Here is a 15325-nt window from a genome sequence, read left to right on the forward strand (position 1 = left end):
TGCCTTTGAAATGATAGTCTTTTATACTTTAGGATATTTTGTCTGAGTGATTTATTTTCCTCTTTATTTATTTGGCTTTGAAAACATTAAAGATTGACACAATGAGAAAATAAAGGCAGAATCCCAAGGTTTCACTCTGAAAGGGCACTAGATCATCTATGGTTTCTTTGACCAGGGCTGTGCATGTACATTTACAGACTATTTAAGATTAATGGAGTAGGAGGAAGAATTACCCTATAGTCCTTTAAAGAAATTCACTTGGAATTATGGAAACTACTTGTTTTGAGGAAAGTAGTTTACTCTTCTTATTCATAGCACTGGTAACAATTTGTAATGGAGTACTAGGATAACATCTTTATTACTGTTTGTTTTCCCTCTGGACAGTAAGCATTGTAAGAGTTTACAATGTAAAAATTAAAAAAAAAAATTTCAACTGGAGTCAATATTCAATACTATTTAATATTAGTTTCAAGTGCACAATATAGTGGTTAGACATAATATAATTTACAAAGAGATAGCCCCGATTAGTACCCACCTGGACTCTCCCTATCTGATTTTGCTTTCTATTGTTTCTCTAGCACCTAGCACAGTACCTGGCACATAGTAGGCACAAAAATTTATTAAATGATTGGATCTTTCGCTATGCAAAGATTTGGTTCTTGAGTGGCTAATGAGAAGCTAAACTTCTGTGTAATAATATTTTTAATGCTAAATTATATAACAATTATATATAATTATATTATTTTAAATCATATTAAAATAACTTTTTTTTTAAGAAGGAAAAAGCTGTTTTCAACATGAACTTGGAAACCTCTTTGCAGATGACTGTGCTTTTATGGAGATTTTTTTCCTGGATACAGATTCAGACTACACTGTCTGAATGCCATTCTGGAGACATTAATGTGTTCTTGCATACGTGTGAGTTCCTTCCAAAAGTCTTCTTAGGAGGTCAGGAACAGATTGTCAGGAAAGACAATGAGTAGTGTCTTCACTTCCTGCTGGCAGCAGGCCCTAGAGTCAATCAGGCAGGGAGCCCACTCTGGGAATTTGAGCTTGAATCAGATTGTATTTCACCACTCCAACTGTCCAGATGGAGCAGTCTGGGGGCAATGGAGTTAAAATAACCACTGTCACATAGTGGTGACATTTCTAAGAGCTACAGCTTACAGAAAGTTTTCTGGTTTTCCAGGAACAGTCACTTCTGGGAGTGTGAAAGTGGAGTGTTATTAGTTAAACTAAACAGCAGAAAGATGAGCTTAAAAAACATTTTCATGGTAAGCTTTGAGAAAGGGTGTACCCAGGCCCAACTTTTTTCTATGCAACCCAAGTCACAGTTCTGCTTAGGCAAGTGTTTCCGAAAGCAGAATTTTTTTCTAGTCTGCTGTTATTAGTTACGGTCCTGTTTTTGCAAAGAATAGATTCTAACCCTGGCTAACCTAAGCCTATGGAAATTATTGGAAAGGTATGGGGGTAGCTTGGAGAATGAAAATAAATGCTGAAGAAGGAAGTCTTAGGTGGGACGGAAAGAAGAGCTGGTGAGCAACAAAAGCCAATAAGCAGCCTCTTCAGGGCACCACCTTTAGGAGAAATCAGCTCACCCATTTTCATTCCTTGAGTCCTCCTCAAGATTCAAATGCCTCAAAGATCATTAACCCACGCTGGGTTAGGTGCCAATTTCATGGCCAGAAAGGTGGGGCACTTTGAAGGACAGTCCCACTAACTCTTTATTGAATGGAAGGGGGATGGTATCCTAAAGTTCTTGCCAGAGGAGGGAGGAGAATTGCAGGGCAGGCAAAAACAGTAAATATCCACTTAGCTTACTAACTGATTATGCTTTTAGGAAAATCAATTTTCTCCTTGAGCCCCTTAACAAAAAAGTACAGCTGCCTATGGAATCCAAGCAAGTAACTTCCTATGTAAACTTAGACAAATTATAAACCTTCTCTGAGCCATGATTTTCTCATTTGTAAAATTTATTGGACAATTTGGACCAGATGATCCCTAACAGCTTATAGAGTGGAAAGAGCCAGAAGAGAGGATCTCCTCCCAGATACAGGCAATGTGACCTTGGTTGACTCATTTGCTAATTATGGGTTTCCTGCATGTAAAATAAAGAGGTTGAACCAGACACCTTTAGGTTCTTTCTAGTTCTTAAAGTTCATGATTATCTAAAAGAACAGTTGGAAGTAGCCAGGTCAGTCTCCCTCCACCCCAAATCAATGAAATATCTTTGTTTTTAGGAAAAAAGACTTACTGGGTAAAGGGGCATTACATATGCAACCTACACTCAAATAATTCAGAGGAAAAAAAAAACCTTTATATAGTGAATATGAGAGAGAGAGAGAGAGAGAGAGAGAAAATGTGGCCAAATGTTAAAAAATAGTGAATTTGAATAAATAGTGTGTGGGAGCTCTCTGTGCTATTCTTGAAACTTTTTTCTAAGTGTAATTATTTCAAAATGAAGTTTTAAAAAAAGTCGATGGGTAGGGCAAAAGGAAATCTGTTTCTCTGCTTACATGTCCAAAGGCCTTTTGATGAATTATTTGTATGACAAATGAATATTTGTATGTCTGAATTGCTTGATTCAAACTCTCTAGGGGAAGTTCTTAGTGCCAAGGCATGGACTCTACAATAAGTTTTCACTATTAATGTGACAAAACTCCACTGTGGACCGGGAAGACACTGGATAAGGGCTATCTATTTATTCCTCCCTAGGAGTCTAAATGGGTGGAGATTTCCTGCTGGCTTTTATGGTTTTATTTTTGTTTTAACATTTTGGGGGAACATATTTCAGACACAACATATATATTGAATGTATTTACTTTTAATATTCATCTGTAACCCAATAAATGTCTCTACCAAGTACTTACCAACTTGATTTGAAGCCAACCATTACTACCTTCTCACAGCCATTTCTTATTCCAAAAATGATTTCAATATCTAGAAAGATATTCATTTCAGGATCACATTAGCAAAATATTGAGACCAACATAGGGGTCAGTCAATAGAGTACTAGTTAAATACATTCATGCAATGGAAAATTGTGTTGATGATTAAAAAAAAAAGAATGAAGCAGCTTTCTAAGAGTTGCTATGGAACGATCTCCAAGCTGAAAATAAATGAAGCAACTCTTTAAGAATGGATATGGAACACTCTCCGAGGTATAATTTTAAGAGCAAAATGCAAAATCATGTGTAAATATAATACTATTATATTTTTAAAAATTGCTTGAATGAGTAAGCAATGAGTGAACAATTGTTTTTGCCTGCTCAGCACATGCCTATATAGACATATGCAGAGCATTTTCTGGGAAGATATACAGGAAATCAATAACAGCGGTAATCTCTGGAGAGGGGAACAATATGTAGGGGTGTGGATCTGGGGAACAGGATGGGAAAAAGACTTTTCATTTATGTCTTTTGAGTGTTACCAAATTTAATATAGAAGTCAGCGCCCCTTTAGGAGTAAATTGCTTAAGTGTTATGTAGGCTTAAGTGAAAATAAATCACTGTAGCCAAGGAAATTGTCTTATTAGGGTGTGACTGTTCTAAATATTGAATTCATAGCTTCTCATCTTTCTGCTCCTAGTAGCTAGCCTTATCTTTGCATTTAGTAGGTGCTTAATAATTGTTTATTGAGTTGAGTTCAACTGGATTGATTTGCAGTACTTTTAGGGGCACTTTTATATACATTCATGCTTGCTGGTTTGAATGTAGGCATATTAGCCTTTCATGTGTTTCCCCTTTTTCTATCCTAAAGGAAAAAGAAGGATAAAACAAACACTCATTTTCTAGTCTTAAGAATTTAAAACTTAACCAGTCAGTGGATGTAAATTGGTGCCTCCTTTTTGGAAGGCATTTTAATATCATAAATCAGCATGTAAAATGTACTCAGGTTTTAACCCAGTAATCTCAATTCTAACAATTTATCCTAAGGAACTAATTATACACTTCAGAGAAAGATATATGTACGAGGATGTTAATTGCTGTATTACTGATAATATTTAGAATTTGGAAACAATCTTAAATGTTCATGGTTAGGTAACTGGTTAATTAAAGAATGGTACGTCCATCCAGTGTGCCTATTAAAAGTGATGATTCCACTCTATATTTACTGATGAGAAAAATATCTATAGCATACTGCTAAGTGATAGAAACAGATTATACATGTGTTTGCCATTTTTTATCAAATTTCATACATAGGGCATTATTTATATATAAATAGATATCTATGAGAAATTTTTATCCAAATATTTAAAATGTTTATCTCTCCATCATGAGTGATTTTTAATTTCCTCTCTGTATTTTTTATATCATTTACATTTTTTTTCTGGAGTACACATAGTATCACTTTTACCAAAAAATGAAAATATTTTTTAAAAAGCAATCAAGTGACTTCCCTAGTTTCACTCTTTGACTCAACAAGTATTTGTTGATTGCACCTCAGTATCCTAGACTTATCTTTCCTCTTTTAAAGTCTGCAGAACATTTTATGCACCCATGTAAGAAAACACTGAAGTTAAGCACATATAAAGCCACCTTTGAAAAAATTAAGTACACGCACACAAAAATCAGAACAATAGTTGTCTCTGGGGGAGGTTGGAAAGAAGTAGGAAGAAATATTTTAGGGCAATGGTAATGTTCTAGAAGTTTGGGTTACAGAGATATATGCATTCATCAAAACTCAGCATATTTACTCTTAAGATTTGTGCATTACTCCGTATGTCCATTTTATGTCTAAGGAATAAAAAATTAAACAAATTAGACTTTAGTTAGTGATAGTGACCTCTAGAATTTACTCTGAAACGCACCAAAAACAAGATAGATTGATGGTTTGAGGAATGGTTTGAGGATTGATAGATATAAAATAAAATATTGCAAAACATTAAATTATATAATAAATTAAAAATATTAAATAAAATGTTAATTGTAGAATCTAGGCAATATGTAACATGTATTCATACAAAATTTTTGTAATTTTGTTATTTAAAATTTTTTTATAATAAAATGTTGAGAGAAATGTGAGCACCAATCACCTATTGGTATATCGAATATGTTTATCCTTATAAACTAAATTCAACAGATTGAATTCTGAAATCTGCCCCCAGAAAAATTCAGTCTTTTTGGATAGGTAGCTATGTACATATAAATACATATGTATATGATATAATTAGTGACAGGGCTGTCTTCATGAGTGTGTTAACTGCTCAGTCACACGGGACCCCACACTTGGTTTAATGCTCTACTATTGTGTTATTGAAATTTTTAATAATTTTTTTAAAAGGAGACCCTGCATTTTCCTTTTGCACTGGGTCCTGCAAATTATATTGCCAGTCCCAATTAATGAACAATGATGTTGCTAACACATATTATCTTTTCCCTATACAAAGTATTATGTTAAACATTTTACATACATTATCTCATTGACTCTTCAAGAGTGCTGAAGAGATAGATACTGTTACTATCCCCATTTTACAAATGAACATACTGAGGCTCAAAGAAGTTAAGCTATCTGCTCAAGTTTACACATTTATTGTCCCCTCAATATGCATAGTAGCACAATATATATGATAGATACTCAATAAATACTTATTAAATATTAATAATAATAATAATAATAATAGCTCTCATTTATTGAGCATATTCCAGGAACCTAGAATGCTCCAGCTGAAACCTGACATGTTCTCCCCTTACCCAGACTTCCACCGTTGGTGCCACTACCTCAAAGCCACATTTCCTGCCACCGTAAATTAGGTCAGTTCTTTTGTGAGACCCTAGTCTTCTTCTTTATAACATTCATCACAGTTGTAATTAGTTCTTTGTTTAATGCCTGCCTTCCCTTCCGGATTGGAATCTCAGTGAAGACAATGATTCATTTTTATCTGTTCACTTTATTCCCAGTATCCAGTGCTGTACCTGGAGCATAACCTATCTACCTGCCTGCCTGCTGAAGTTTGATTACATATTTTCTTATTTTATCCTCATCCCTGTGAGGTGAAGAAACTAAAGATCAGAGAAGTTAAGTCTGAGTTATCTTACCATAGGGAAAGTAACTGCCACGTAGTAGACTCCAAAAATTTCTTTTTGTTTCACCGCAGTCCAGTTTTCACATGACAATCTGCTTGACGTTATTTTTTTTTTTTTATCTCCAGGAACTATTTATTCCTATAATATCTCTTTCGGTTCCTATTTTTACTCTCTGACCTCCAGGCTCTCTAATGAAGAGGAGACATGCTTTCCAAGAAGTAATTACAGCAGGTGATATAATCAGGCTAGCTGAAGCCAGGATTTTATTTTTTAACCTTGAGTTAAGCAGCTGGAAACACTGTCATCTAAAAGCAATTTCCCTTTGGTACTAACCCTTCCTTAGCCCTGGGAAACACCTCGAAGTGGTCTCAGGTTATGTAAATAAAAACCAATCACTTATGTCTGTCTAGTGGGAAGGCCTGAAATAATTAAGGTAAAGCAAATGTAGATGCTTCAAGCTGTTGACAAGATGTCTCTTGGTTTTTTGCCTCGATAGATTATGATTTTGATAAGAAAATGTTTTTCCCTAAGTTGGGGCAGAAGAACAGGAGGGACTGTTCCTGAGAACAAAAGAGCAACATCAGAAATACAGAAGAATTTGTTATTTCTCGGAAATGGGCCATGAGTACATATGCCATCATAATTAGAACATTAAAAGTAAGTATGATCTTATTTTATAGCCAGTGACTAGTGAGATATGATGTATTTTTGTTACTCTGTATGCCATAGTTAGTCTCCAAGGTGGCTCCTAGCAATCCTTGCTTTTTTGTATTCATGTCCTTATGTAGTCTTCTCCTACAATGAATTAAGACTAATCTATGTGAACAGTAAGGTATGGTGGAGGTTACAGTGTGTGACTTCAAGGGGAAGTTGTAAAGGACTAACAATTTCTACTTTGGTCTCTAGGATTGTGGGAGGCCAGCAGTCACCTCATGAAGACTCTTAAGCAGCTCTGTGGAGAGGCTTGTAAGCGGAGAAACTAAGGCCTCTACCAACATGCAATACCAACTTGCCAGCCATGTGAGCAAGCCATTGGAAGCAGTTTTTCCAGCTTCATTCAAGCCTTTAGATAACTACAGCCTCAGCTGACATTCATTTGACCCTCATGATAAACCCCTAGCCAGAACTTCCTAGCTAAATAGTTCACATATTCCTGACCCATAGTAACTATGCAAGATAATAAATGTTTATTACTCTTTTAAGCCACTAAGTTTTAGGATAATTTATTATGCAGCAATAAGTAAAACACTATGCTATTAGATTATATAAAATAAATATCCATATGAAACTATGCCTAAATAGGTCAGAAAGGTCTTCAGAAAAAAGGAGACATGAACTGAGTCTTCAAAGGTAAGTATAAGCATGCAGGTGGATTTAAGATAGAGAAAGGGAAGTCATATCAGGCTGAAGGAACAGCTTGACCACAAGGCCAGAAGTCAGAGACCATGGCTTGTTTGAAAAACAGCAATGAGTTCAGCATGACTGGGTACAGTATGTTTAAAGAATGAGGTAGAAAGAGATTAGAAGAATAGACAGAAATCAGCTCACCAGGTACCTTATGCCATGCTTGTTATCTGTTTTTTTTTAAATCCTGAAGGCAATGAAGAGCTACTAAAGAATTTTTAAGCAGGCAACTGACATGATCAATTGTATATTTTAGAATGATAATCTAATGGAAGATGGATTGGAGGAAGAAAAACCATTTAGAAACTTCTACAAGTCCAAATGAAAAATGATTAGTAACTGAACTAAGGCCTCAGCAGTGTAAACAGAGAGGGGGAAATGGATTCGGAGGGCTTTTAGGAGGAATAAATTTTAGAATTTGAGGTATGAGGAAAAGGGAAAATGTGGGATCCAGAAAAAGGAGCAAGTTTTGAAGAGGTGAGTTTAAATGATCTGTGAAACATTCAGATAAACATGTATAATGGGCAACTAGAAACACTGATTTGGTATGGAACTTGAGAGGGAGCAAGGTCAGGCTGAAGATGGACGCTTAAGTTTTTTAAGGCTTTTTCATGTAAGCAATCTTTATTAAAACCTAAATGCTTCCATGGATGTAATAAAATCTAAATAAAATTTAGAGATTTACATTTATCTTTTACTAACAGCAAAGCCATTTAGAAATAAAATTTACAGTAAGAACCTGAGATTGAAGGAATGATTTAGAACCAGGTACAGGTAGTGAGAGTAACTTGAAGACCATTTTTTAATATCATCCAGTTTTGCTGGAGATTCAACCATCAGCAGAATCTGGTGACTAATTAGAATAGAAATAGGATAGAACAGAGTCTAAAAACTATTCCCCCACACCAAAATGTTTCCTTTTTAGATCTACTTGTTTCATCACCTCTAATATCTTAAAGTCTATGCCTCATTTCTATATCACTGTTCTAATTTTTTTAAATTAAATTTTGCTTCTGTTTATTTTACCTATTTTCCAGTAAATTTGTATCAGTTTCACGATCATCTACTTCCTCCTTCCTTCTCCCCACCCCCCACCACCTTTTCCTCTTCCTGCTTTTATAAACAAAAATAAAAGAAAACTTCTCCTTTTATTGGGTGTATAATAGGTGTGGCAGAGTTTTTGATTTCTTTATTGAGTATTTTATAGGTATGATACACTTCTTCATTTCATTGTTAATAGCCATCTAATTCTTCGAAATCGTTTTTCAACTAATATAGTGATTTTTATTTCTAACACCTAAGTATGGCCTGGAATGTAACTCTGTAAGAATTGGAATGCAACCAATTCACCTGATTTGACCTAATCTACTTATCTAAGAGCTGTGTACTTAGAAATGTCACATACATCAGTGTAGTTTCCATAGCATTCGCATTATAAGTACTCAAGAAAAAGTAACTTGCAGATCATATACTTTTATAATCAAGTTGAGAAGAGTCATTGTGATAAACATAATAAAATCCCAGACACTAAACATTATGTTTTCTTGTGGTTGTTTCAAAACTATTTCTGCCTCAGTAAAAAATTAGCGTCAGTGGAATTCACATCGTGTTATTTGTGGAAATAATTGTGGTTTTAAAAAGTAACCACTTAATTTTCATTAGCAAGAAAGTCCAAAGAAAGTAATATTAAAAATGAGTAAATGGAACTGAGTGTTTTTTCCAGAGTACTTAGTGGTAAGCATAAAGATACACTACTTAATGTACTTAACTTTTTCAACATTTAATTGAAAATAGAGGCTTAACAAAAATTTTCTAAGGTGCAAAATTTATAATAAACATCTTAAATTTAGCTCTAGATAGAACAGTTTTACAGCATAATTAAAGGGAAAATTGTAAAATTTTAGGTAATAGTTTTTTCTGATTACATAATTGAGACATGCTTATTTAAAAAAAAAATTCAGTTAATCCAGAAAAGAAGGAAATAAATTAAATTACGTAAACCTTACTAGCCACAGATAAGCACTGTTAACATTTGGTGGACTTGCTTCCACCCATCTCTTCGTGCATATATTTGTATATGTATATGTATACGCTTGGTTTCACTTACACAGAATCATATTCTACATACTGTTCTATAAACTGAGCCTTTCATTTTGCAACACATTGTGGACACCTTTCCACATCTATAAATATAGATCTGTTCCAGCTTTATAAAAAGACGCATATAAATACCATATTTAATCAGCCATTCCCACGTTGTTGAATGTTTAGATTGTTCCCAAAGTGTCTCCTTAATTAGCAATGCCATGGTGAATATCCCTGTTATATTTCTTTATTCATTCATTCATTCATTCATTCATTCAAATAAAACATGACTCAGAGCCCCCACTCATTAAAGTGGACAAGTGTTATTTCTGGGATTTTTTCCCTCATTGCAGTGAACGGTACAAGACCTCTAGGGTTTGACTGGTCCTGGGAAATCAGATTGGAGTTATGCTGTTGATCCTCTTTTGTCTGGCCAGAGACAGCCCTCTTCAAAGGTCTTCTCTACTCTCTGCAGTAAAACAGCCCGGCACTCTTATGGCCGTTTCCAGTGTCTTAGTGCTTAGTAATTCCTCTCCCAGGTATCTTAAAGCCATCTCAGCCTGAGCCCTGTCCTTTTGCTGGATGCTCCAAGAGAAGAAGACATTTGGAAATTTTAAAATTCCACAACCTCTCCCCAGCCTCAACATTGTCTTTACCTTAACAAAGCCTGTTTTCTTAAAGAGATGAGAAACTACCCTTTCCAGATAAACTTATAACAGACAACTAGACAGTTGGCTTTAGAGGAGTTACTTAACGTCCTTAAACCTCAAGTTCTTTATTATATAGCACCAAATAGCGACTCCATCCTGCCAGCTCTACAGGCCAAAAAACTTAGTTGTCTTTAGCTCCTCTCGTTCTCTCACTGCCACTCATATTCTACCTCCTAAACCTTCTAAATAGATCCAAAATCTGACTACTTCTCCCCACCTCCAGTGTTTCTACCTTGGGCCAAGCCTGCATCAGGTCTCACTTGGATTTTTGCATTAGCCTCCTAATAGGTCTCCCTGATTTTGCCCTTGTTCCCCTGTGATTGATTTTTAAGACAATAGTCTTTTAAAAAGGACCATGGTTTTACGTACAACTTAGAAGAAAAGGCAAAATTCATAGACTAACTTATAAAACCCTCCTGTCGCCCCATCTCCCCCACTTCCCTGACCTCAACTCCAGCCATCCTCTTCTTTAGTCACTCTCCCCTTGCCAAAACATGTCAAGCATGCCTTTTGCATTTTCTTTTTTCTCTGCCTCCAACAGTCCTCAAAGGTGACAGTTGTCTCCATTCAGGTATTTACTCAAACCATTACCTTTATCAGTACCCCCATACTCTGCTTCATTTTTTTCACAGCACTTCTCACTAACATATTGTATGTTTATTTATTTATTATTTATCTCTTAAAACTGGAATGTAAGCCTGTTGAAGGAAGGAACTTGTCTATTTAGTTTTTTAGTGCTTAGAATAGTGCCTGACACACGTTAAGGATACAATAAATATTTTCTGAAGGAATGAATGGATAATGGTAATACTCGTTACCTTTCAGAGTTGGAGGGAGGATTGATTCTGATAGTTTTTCTTTGTCTACCAAATAGTATGGACAAGACAAATATAGATTGTTGTTGCATCATCATTGTTAGTATGTTTAAATTAGTCTTTGAAGAATATGTTAGAAAAAGAGCATTTCTGCAAAGAACCACTAGAGCAGAGGCCTACAGCGGGGAATACCCTGTTGATGGGTATGACCTGTACTATAAATGTGTGAAAAACTGGATATTGATAAGAGATAGAGTTGGAAATGTAAGGATGGGGCAGAATGTGGAGGAAATTAAACTCCAAGCTCATAAGTTTGAGTTTGTCCATTAAAAAATGAAGAACCATCCAGGATTTTCAGCAGAGGAAAATAAGATCTTGGTTTTTGAAGTATCCGTGTTGATAATCAGTCATCCTGTATTGCAAAGTTGCATTTCCTAGTTTGTGAGAGGTGGGTTTGTTAATAAGAGAAAACAATGAATTTCTTTAAAAAAAAAAAACTGCTGGACTTTTTCAGGTATAGGCTGATAGGACCTGGCCTGTGACCTTGTGTCTGACCCCTACTTTTGCTGTATGCATCATCTTATCTATGACTCCCTCTCCATATGGAGCAAAAATAAAAGGCTGGGAGCCAGAGCTTTGATGATTCATTCTTAGCCAGTCTGAGTTGCCAGCTATACTCCCTTTCATGATTCTAATGCTTAACCTTTAGATTAAGTCTTCTTCAGAACTTGGCTATATTTTATGTTTTGGTTTTTTATTTTTCAAGCAATTTCTTACCATAACTTACTCCATTATATAACCCTACTTTCAATTAAAACCCTACAATTCAAAGCATGGTCCTGGGACCTACGACATCAGCATCACCTGGGAGCTTATTAGAAATGTAGAATTCTCAGCACCCAGCCAACCCCACTGAATTAAAATCTGCATTTTAACAAGTTCCCTGGTGATTTGTGTGCACTACTCTTAAGCATCCCTCAACCAATGGCTACACCAGTGTCCCCCCGGAGCCCCATATAACCTCAAACAGATATACAGGGTGTGCATTTTCTAAACAAACTTTCTGGATGAGTCCCCCTAGCAACTCTCCTCAATTAGAGAGCTTTCTGTACTCTACCTCTGTGTAGAAAATACGAAGCAGTGACTGCTCTGATTGTGTAGTGTTTTTCAAGGTATAACCCTCAGATCACCTGCATCTGAACAACTTAAAAGCTTTGTTAAAAATTCAAATTCTTAGCCCACATCTTACATCTACTAAATCTGACTCTTTAGGGAAAGAGCACTGCAAACCATTTTCCAACTATAATCTGATATGTACTAACCATCACAGAACAAATAGAGAACTCCTGGCTGCAGAAACAATTGTCATTTCTAACTTTACTAGCTCCCCCTTCTCAGTATTGAATCTTTCTAGCTTTGACCTCACTCCTTCATCCAGTCCTGCAATGGGTTATTTGAAATACAGTAATTTAGTATGACTCTATTAGTACTATTTTTGCAAGACCTCTCACATAAATGCTGTTCTGGTATGTGCTTTTCAATAGTACACAAATAGCATTATAGAATTTCATTTTTAATTAGTTATTGATCACCAATATACAAATGAAATGTAACTGTGTCTATCAAATAATTTAATGTTTATTTCTCTTCTTTTTAGTGTTTTTTTATGTAATAAAAAAGAATGCTTTTCTTAATGTCCGATGCTTTCTTTAAGTCACTGTGTTCCTCTTCACCAATATCTTATACCAGACCAGCTAGTTTCATAGTCAATGCTATTTGAAAAGTACCTGGGAAGAGGAAGGGGGAAATAGCAGATAAATTATTTGCCAGCTTGTGATATTATAAACCTAAGCATGGCTTTTTTATACCATTTTCCAGGGCCTGGAAGCTGGGTCTGGGTTTGGGGGGAGTGAAAGGCAGGGACAAATACTGAAACAGGTGCTTGATACCTGTAGTTTGCTGGTTTACCTCTTTGTTGCTATAGACTACATCAAGGGCTCCTAATGTGACACGAAAGCTGAGCAGAATAGATGAAAGAATTGTATCACTAGTTGCATAACTACTATGCAATTTAATAATACAGTTTAAACCTACATTAATAGATATTAAATGTTAAATTAATAAAATGACATCTCTTACAAACAAAATTTAAACAAAGTCCAAATCTGAATCAAGAGGGATCAAGAAAGAACAAACTGTATTCCAGATTTCTACATCTACCCCCAACATTGTTGTTTTAGATTTTAAAATCCTTTATTCAAAAAATTAGAGAAACAAAACCAAAGTCTCTTATCTCTCTTAAAGAAGCTTAAGAATCCAAGGGCATTCTTTAATGAGTCTATATTTATGTATCCTTTTCAGAGCTCCCAGGAAAATTTAACCTTGTGCTTTTAGAGCCCCTATTGTGCTTCCTTTTCTCATTTCTGGTTCTCTTACTCTTCATTGATTTGTGGTTGTATCTAGGCTTTTTCTTGGTCGTACCTCCTTGGACAGTTATAAATTCACTTAGGCAGAAACAATGTAGTCTTCTTTTTTGTGCCTATCAAGTATTTATTGCATTTTCTATGCCCAGCAAAGTGAGGCATACAAAAGTACAAATTATGAAACAAATAGTTTAACTTAGAGGAAAGAAACCTTACCCATGTAAAACTGTAGCAATTACTATAAGAGAGTATATAAGTATATGATTTGTAGAGACATGAGATTTGATCCCATGCATCAGGGGTACCCAAACCGTGGTCCATGGCCTGTTAGGAACAGGGCCTCACAGCTGGAGGTGAGCAGCAGGCCACCAAGGGAAGCTTCATCTGTATTTGCAACTGCTCCCCAGTGCTAGCATCACTGCCTCAGCTCCACCTCAGATCATCAGGCATTAGATTCTCATAAGAGCAACAATCCCTGGTGCCAAAAAGATTGGGGACCACTGCTATACAGTTCTGTCCTGGGACATACAAAACTACTGAAGAAGATGAATATGGATGCCTGGCCTCTCAACACTAAACAATTTAGCCTTGGGATCTGTAGTAAAAATCCCAGTGGTCTAGAGAGAGTAGATACACTCAGTAAATCTACTTATGTTCATATAGAAAAAGAAGGTGGTGAATTATCTCTAAGCTATCATGGTGTAACAAGGCCAAAGCTCTTGGTTCAATTTTCCACAATTTGAATTTCATAATTTCCAGGATCTACATATGCTTTGGGTAGTGGAGAGGCACCTGAAGGTTAGTCATTAACATTAGCCAAGTGGATGAAGCCAGTACCAAACTTAGATTTAGAAAAATAAAGATAGCTGAAATTTCTACATGGTTGAAGCAGTTCATAAGGTTACATGAATTATGGTGGTCATAGATTGCTTTTTGCCTTCCAGTGCCCATCTTCTGATAACCCTATCTTAATTTTCCTTTAGGAAAATTACTTCATTCTGTGTCTACCTGATTCAGACAGATTTCTACTCTTAGTTCTGGGAGTGGAGCATGTGAATCAGATCTGACTAGCCAGCATCCAGAATCCTACTTACTACAATGTTTGTCCTGGTATGGGTATAACCAATTCAAGACAGAAAGGGTGAATTGCTTGAAAATTTCTAGGAAGAAATTCTATTTTTCCATTGGCTTTGGACCTGAGATGAAGTGAAATTGTAGCTTTGTAGGGAAGGAGAAAGGCAGAAATCACATAGGTAGAGGTCAAGGATAAAGCCAATTCGGTGGAAGGCAGAACCCAGAAACAGAGAGCAACCAAATCCTGATGATATTACTAGAGCTTTTGGATGGAGCCTCAATAAAGGAATATATACTCTAAAATTTTAAGTTACATCAATCACTACATTTCTTTTTATTGTTTAATAAATTGACTTGAGTTGCATTTTCTGTCGCTTACAGCCAAAAGAGACCTAACCGATATAAACGTAAATTCTATATTATACGGTATCTACTCTAAGTTTTTTGATTGAGAGGGAATAAGGAGTACAGTCAGGACAGAGCCAGGTGGGGAAAGCTTTGTAAATGAGATGGAGCTTGAATAAGTCTGACAGAGATAAGGAAAGAGAAAAGAGAAAAAATCCCTTTATGATATTGACAACTCCTTCTCCCCAAACACACCGCTTGCCAAGCTCCTCAACATCACCCTCTAGTCATATTGGCTTCTTCCAGTTTCTAAAATATCATGGCCCAATAGAACTTTCTTTGATAATGAAAATATTCTTCTGCACTGTCCAGTTGTCTGTTGGTGTCTAAAAAACTGCACGTAGCCATTGAGCACCTGAAATATGGCTAGAGCAATTGAAGAA

General features: G+C 35.8%; 1 long non-coding RNA gene across 1 annotated transcript; it reads left to right on the forward strand.

Annotated features, from left to right (window-relative positions):
* Positions 1 to 6371: 6371 nt before the first annotated feature.
* Positions 6372 to 7948, forward strand: LOC107503372. The gene is made up of 3 exons (XR_001595218.2): positions 6372 to 6459; positions 6558 to 6683; positions 6933 to 7948. It is a non-coding gene; the product is annotated as an uncharacterized LOC107503372 (long non-coding RNA).
* The last annotated feature ends 7377 nt before the right edge of the window (positions 7949 to 15325 follow it).

The sequence above is a fragment of the Rousettus aegyptiacus genome, unplaced genomic scaffold, assembly GCF_014176215.1.
Source record: "Rousettus aegyptiacus isolate mRouAeg1 unplaced genomic scaffold, mRouAeg1.p scaffold_m13_p_4, whole genome shotgun sequence".
Classification (NCBI taxonomy): Eukaryota; Metazoa; Chordata; class Mammalia; order Chiroptera; family Pteropodidae; genus Rousettus; species Rousettus aegyptiacus.